Genomic DNA, 7660 nt, shown 5'->3' with positions numbered 1-7660 from the left:
TCCTTGTGTTGATGTTTTCCCTTCATTATCCTTTGAAGGGCTGGATATGTGGATAGATATTGTGTGAAGTTGGTTTTATCATGGAATACTTTGGTTTTTCCATATATAGTAATTGAGAGTTTTGCTTGGTATAGTAGCCTGGGCTGGCATTTGTGTTCTCTTAGGGTCTTTATATCATCTATCCAAGATCTTCTGGCTTTCATAGTCTCTGGGGAGAAGTCTGGTGTAATTCCAATAGGCCTGCCTTCTTGCCCATTTTCCCTTGCTGCTTTTAATATTCTATCTTTATATAGTGCATTTGTTGTTCTGATTATTTTCTGTTGGGAGGAATTTCTTTTCTGGTCCATTCTATTTCAAGTTCTGTAGACTTCTTGTATGTTCATGGGCATCTCTTTCTTTAGGTTTGGGAAGCTTTCTTCTATAATTTTCTTGAAGATATTTGCTGGCCCTTTAAGTTGAAAATCTTCATTCTCATCTACTCCTATTATCTGAAGCTTTGGTCTTCTCATTTTTTCCTGGGTTTCCTGGATGTTTTGAGTTAGGATCTTTTTGCATTTTGCATTTTCTTTGATTGTTGTGCCCATGTTCTCTATGGTATCTTCTGCAGCTGAGATTCTCTCTTCTATATCTTGCATTCTATTGCTGATGCTCACATCTATGTTTCCTGATTTCTTTCCTAGGATTTCTATCTCCAGAGTTGTCACATTTTGTGTTTTCTTTATTGCTTCTATTTCCCTTTTTAGTTCTTGGATGGTTTTGTTCAATTCTATCACCTGTTTGTTTCTCTTCTCTTCTCTTTAAGGTTTTCTACCTCTTTAGAAGTATTCTCCTATTTATCTTTAAGGACTTGTACCTTTTAAGCAGAGTTCTCCTCCACCTCTTTAAGTGAGTTATTAATGCCCTTTTTAAAGTCCTCTATCAGCATCATTAGGTATGCCTTTAAATCCAATTCTTGCTTTTCGGGTTTGTTGAGGTATCCAGGACTGACTGAGGTGGGAGTGCTAGGTTCTGATGATAGTGAATGGTCGTGGTTTCTGTTAGTAAGATTCCTACAATTGCCTTTCTGTGGTCCACACTCTCACCAGTGCAGACTGTAGCCTAGGCGAACTGGAGCAAAGATGGCTTCCTTACCAGCTCAGGCAGTGAGAGCCCTTCAGGGCAGACACCTCTCCTCTGGTGGGAAGGTGCCGAATGTCTGAAGCCAGAATATGGAATGGACCTTCATCATAGGTAGTCCCTTCAGGGCCCTGGATGGTAAACTACAGGTCTGTGAGATCCTCCTCTTTCAGGTGGGTCTGCAGTCAGTGTTGTCACCTCCTTGTACACTAGGCAGATGATGTGGGGAGGCAGATTCTCTACATTGGAGTTCATGACTTCAGCAGGCCAGGGGCGGGTTCCCCCAGACCCCTTACTGCACTCCTTGGTCTGCCAGCTGGGGTGGGGGGCCCAACTGCTGGCCGCTGTGGCCATAGCGAGGCCCTTGCAGCCCCACTCTGCTCCTCACTAACTCTGACGCCCGCTATGAAATGCCCACAATGAAACACCCACAATGTTATGTCTGCTCCCCTGTAGACCCTGCAGTGTGCCCCACCCTGCACTTTTCAACCCTGGTGACTTTAGCAAAATATCTCCAGGGTCCCCAGGCAGGGCTGCCCCTTGGCAACCCCCTGAAGAGTGGGATAGAGGGATGCCCACCCAGGGAAGAGTGGATAGGTTAGGTAGCAGCCCTCCCATGCCTGACGGACCAGAGAATAGGGAAACTCTGGCGGGCCTTGAGCCTCTTTTCCCTTTTCCCACATCCCCCAGCCCCCCCCTTGGCCCCCTTTTTAATTATTTCCCAACAGAAGGGTGGTCCAATGAACAGACCATCTTGGGATCCATCTCATGGGGGAGACTTGATACTAACACCCTATGATGTGATTACAAATTGAAGCTTGTCATGGGTGTCATCTGAGAGGTCCTACCAGAAGCTGACTGAAACAGAAGTAGATACTTATAGCTAACCAACTGACTGAAGTCAGGGATCCCTAGAGTAGAATTACTGGAAATATTGAAGAAACTAAAAGGGAGAGAGACCATACAGGAAGACAAACAGTGTCAATTAAACCAGACCCCAGAGACTGATCCACCAACCAGGAACATACATGTACTTGTCTGAGGCTCTTGGCACATATGTAGCAGATGTCTGATTTTGGTCTCAGTGAAAAAAGATATGCTTAGTTCTTGAGATACTTGAGGCCCCATGAATGGGGAGGTCTGGTGGCAGGGAGCACCCTCATTGAGGCAAGAAACATGAAGCATGTGATGAGGAACTGAGGGAAGGGAAATGAGGGGGACAACGACTTGAATGGAAATAAATAAAATAATAATAAAAATCCTACCTCCCTCTTGTGATTAAGGAAGAATAAACTGTATAATATCCACTGTATAGAAATTACTGAAATGGCAATATTTGTTCAAAGCAGTTGCTTGAGATCCACAGATTCCTCTTGTTTTTACGTATCAGAGTATGTTTCACCATCCTGGGTAACACAAGGTAAATTCTGAGCTATAATAACCCCCTCATTGGGAACAGAGACTCTCCAAAATTATGAAGTGGAAACTTGGTTTCACTACAAACTCAAACTTTCCTGGATTTTTAAATTAGGGAAGGCTGAAGTAAGTATTACTTTAGTGAAATGAAAGGGATGTCTGGAGCTGAAGAGGGAAAAATATGGTTGCCTTTGGCTCTTTCAATTCAGAAAGACTGTCTCAGTGAAGAAAATTCAAGGGTACATAATCAGCCAGTAGATTTTATCCCTCCTCCTCTGAAGTATGCTAACAATGCCAAGGCAGGTAAAAGGAGTGAGACAGAAGAGGGAGCAGAATGGCTCCTTACCCTCATGACTGTAGCCATTCTTCTTTTACTGCTTACTTTGGGTCCCACTACAGAATAAATTTGGTTGGTGTCCTTCAGTTACAAGTGAAAAGTAAGGATTTCCACAGACACCTGCATGTGATGTGTTAGCTTTTACCCTGGTTAGTAGCCACATCACAGAACCCTTTTGGTCTCATGAGAGAGCAGTCCAAGTTAGTGTGTTCCAGTCTCTGGCTGACTGATAAGTTCAACATTAAAAACACCAAAATGAAGAGAAATCAAGGAATGGAAAGTAAGAGTTCCCTATATATAGTACACAAATTACAGGTTTGGTTCATTGATTGCAAGCTGAAATTGCAGGTGTAAAATTATTTATCATAATAGAATATAAGTTTTATATTTTTACAACATTGCTATGAGATGTTCTAGAAACATGTGGTCACATTTCTTCAAAATGTAAAAATATATTGAATGTTAATAAAACCTCAAGTTACATTACTTTCATTGGCTATACTTTAGCAATTAGAAGCAATTTCCATTCAGAGCTGGATAAACATTTTTATTCTAATATCAGTTAGTAATATTTGCTCTCAGATCACCCACATATATATCACTGAGGAGTTATATCTATATGCATACAGATGCTGGTGCTTACGGATACTTACAGGTCCTAAATTTTACATACTTTTTAAGAATGGTGACTTTAATTTTAGTAATAAGTTTTGAACCAATGGCAATCCTGAACATATATTCTTGCCTGTGCAGTGGTACTCAAAATGGAGCCAAAAGCTCCTCATTAATTATTCAACAATGGCAAGGCACAACCTTAAAATAATCAATATATATGTAATATAGTTACTTAAAGGAGGGTACAGCTTGGTTTCCATATATAATATATTATAAAATAGACTGTAATAAAATATATTTGAGTCACAAAATATTACTGGATGAAAATCCTCACTAGTGGACAGGTACTTGTTATGCACTGCTTCAGGAGCCTATATTCCTAGCATCTTGTGTGTTTTCCATCTCAATGTACAGCTTTCAAGTGTAAATTAAAAACTATTATCCCAGTCAAAAAAGAGAGGAAAACATTCCTGAAGAAAGCATGACTGTGAGCTAAAATAATCCTCTTAAAGTATCTTAAATTTAAGACATAAGACTAAATGCTGGTTCTAATATGAAGATTCATATTAGTCACCATACTAGTTTTACCTAAAAGAAACAGACATCATCTGTGCTCGAATTCCATAGAAGAAATCTTAGTCAGCTTCATAGTTAGAACTAATATTAGAAGATGCAAGGAATGTCCTTTTGCTGTGTGCCCTACAAAAATATGTCCTTACCAAAACTAGCAACAATGAAAGGGACATAAGTTTTCCGGTGTAGTCCAAATTTGTCCTTGAACTCCTGATAACATGAACTTCTGGGTGCTACAACTGCAAGACTTGTTTAAAGGGTTCCTTTAATTAATTAATTAATTATTATTATTATTATTAGTAGTAGTAGTAGTAGTAGGTTGTATATGTGCATGAAAGAAAGAGAGAGAGAGAGAGAGAGAGAGAGAGAGAGAGAGAGAGAGAGAGAGAGAGAGAGAGATATCAAGGGTAGATTATTTCCTTGTACCATGAGTCCTAGAATCAAATGTTACTCTCATGTTAGTGCCTTTACCCTCTAAATCACTATGACCTTGGTTCACTATTTTGAAGTATTTTCCATTTTAATTGATTGGTAGAATATCTTAAAAGTAAAAAAAGCAATCATTTTTCGTGCTTGAATTTAAAAGTATATCCATTTTCCCCTATAATTCTAGAGTCTGAACTCAGGCCCTAGTAAATTCTAGGTAAGCATTCCACCATCAAACTAATTCTCCAACCACAAGTGTTCTTTTGCCCGGGTAAGAGGTAGAGTGAAACAATGCAAAGACTCATGATGCCCTTCGCTGTGATTTCATAATATTAACCAATTGCTGGTGTGAGTGAAAAAGGAGATTCTTCAGTAAAGTGGCTACAAGTTGCACAGAAACCCATAGGATGCACGTTTCATGAGTCATCACTCAAGTTGCTGTGGGTATTTTGTTGATAAATTTAACCCTATGTTTTTCTAAGTAACTTTCTTTAACCTGAATTTATTCATGGGAATAGACTTAATTATATAGATTTATATTGGGGTGACTAGTAGACACATGATCATATTTTCTCAGGAAAAGTAACACAACAAATATAATTATTAAAAAATTAATAATTAAGAAGATCATATTTGTGATAGAAGATTATTTCAGCTGTTTTAGATAAAGTCAAAATATCTTCAAAAATTCATTTGAAATTATATAAAGTAGGCAATTATGTGTGTAATTATGGGCTAGTGTAGAAGGTATAAATTAAGTTTTGAATGCCAATCTGGTTAATCAGTAGTCACTAAAAATATAAAACACCTAAGATTTTCCCGAGAGTACAAAGTATAGGTCATAAATAATAAGTCCATTAATGAATGCTGGTAGACACTGAAAGTTGAATAATTGGAAATGAGAAATGACATGGAAACTAATGCAAAAATATGGTCACAGTAATGAAAACATAAATAAACAAACAAAGATAGCAGCTTATATGGAATGTGAGAGAAAAATTTCGCGAACAAAATGGAATCAAGTATGTCCATTGATTTAAACATCAAGTTAAATAAGGATTGAAAATATGGCATTAGATTTGACCATTAGCAGGCACTAATATACTTCTTAAGAATAATTTGAAAGGGATTGAAGTAATGCCTGTATTTTTATTAACTTTGAATGCTAATAATAGTCTCATATGTCAATTGTCTGAAAATGTCACCTCCTTGCATACTCATTATTAAAAACTGAGATATATTACCAACTGCACTTTACATATATATAAAAAATCAGCCAAAGAAAGGTTAAAAATTATATAAGGTTGTTCTCTTTGGAGTACTTGTGCCAAACTGAATTTCGTAGGAAATTATTGCTTGTATTCATGAAAATCAATTTAATTTTGTTTCTGGTAAATTTATAAAGGAAAGATTTGGGGGTTTTCTCTTCCAGTCTTTCATTTGTGTATGAAAAATATTTTTTTTCAGTTTAGCTGCATTGTTTTCCTGATAAACTTACTCTTGGATACTATCTTAACTAAAATAGAAAGGTAATAGTTTCATATTAATTTAAGCACATAGGGAGTTTGAGTTGAAACTCATGAAGAAATATTGAAGGAGAACAATGCAACTATGTGCCAGATGTCATGTACTGTGGGTACAGGAGCTCTCTATGAATAAACAAACAAACAAAACCAGTTATCTAACAGTAGAAAATTGAATTTAGACAACAACTTTTTAAAGTGGTTTGATTTTTTCCTTAGTCCAGTGTGTACAAAAGTGACATCAGTCCACTTCCCTGAGAATGTGACATTGCAACTACCATGAAAAGGGCATAGTCTACTCCTTCTTTCCTAAATGCTAGCTGGGCTAGGGCGTTATTTTCTGTAATGAGATATGGCATAAATGCTGCTGGACTGTTTCAGGGTTAAGCATTCAGACACCTTACAAAGTCTGATACTCTCCCTTGATCCTTTACCTCCATTATAAGAACAAGCATGGGCTAGTACAAAAAAATGACACAAGAGATGTGGTATCCAGTTGTGCTTTACCACCTAATTTCCTGTATATTATTGTGTTAAAGTCTTGTAACAATCACTAAAAGGAGAGATGACTGGACCAAATACAGAAAAGACCAACAATATTCCGAGCTCATCTAGACCAAATCACCAATACTCGTAATTTAGGCACTGAAAAAATAGGTTATTCTTCTAAGTTGTTGAGACTGTGTTTTTCAACAAAGTGATAATAAATAATACAGGGATTTTGTGACATTCTTCAAAACATATAAAAGTTTTAAAGCAAATTTTGTGTATGAGTACCTAAATTTATTCAGTCTGCTTCTTTGACTCTCTCAGATGTGTACAGCAAGAAAAAAAGAAAAAAATGAGTTAAAGGCATTCCCAAGTGTTTGTAAAGTGGAAGTTTCAAGGGATCCAAAGCAGTAACAAAGGGAATGAAGTCATTGCTATGCTCAAAGGCTAAATTTGGGAGATGGATGACTTTAAGGAATAGAGTCTTATACATATTTCTTGAGTGTTTAACCTTGTCCTAGATATAGGTAAAAGAAATATTTTTTTCTTCAAAATCTAACGTGGACATTATTTATTAACTTTCTCTTTAACTGTATTCATGTGGTTCATTTAATATATATGTCTGATCACTGAAACTCAAATTCCTATATGATATATTATTTTAAAAGATGCAATACACTATAAAAATTAGGAAAATATGAAATATATTTAAGTTAGCATATTATGTTGAAAATGTCATTTATTTGAATGCAATAATCAGGAAATGTTAATTAGCCTTAGCTGGCCTTGGAAAGGGCACATTCTTTCTGCCTTATGAAAATGGTGGACAGAGGCAGGGAGAAACTGTTCTACTTCTTGAAATTATTTGGTCCACACACCAAAAATAAGTTAAAGGGTTTGTAATTCACCACCCAGATGCTTCTGAACATTTTAGAACATTTGAAATAAATTGAGCAGTACTTGCCTACTTGTACTAACCAACTGCATTTGGATATTGATAAGAACATTTATGTTTATTTGCTCCATAAGAATATCACTTTTCCAGAATCATTGAACATCATGTACTGGTACTTCTAAAACATGCTTTCAAAGTCACACACACACACACACACACACACACACACACACACACAGAGAGAGAGAGAGAGAGAGAGAGAGAGAGAGA

The sequence above is a fragment of the Mus pahari genome, chromosome X, assembly GCF_900095145.1.
Source record: "Mus pahari chromosome X, PAHARI_EIJ_v1.1, whole genome shotgun sequence".
Classification (NCBI taxonomy): Eukaryota; Metazoa; Chordata; class Mammalia; order Rodentia; family Muridae; genus Mus; species Mus pahari.
The sequence above is the reverse complement of the archived record's forward strand: the minus strand, read 5'-3'. Positions refer to the sequence as shown.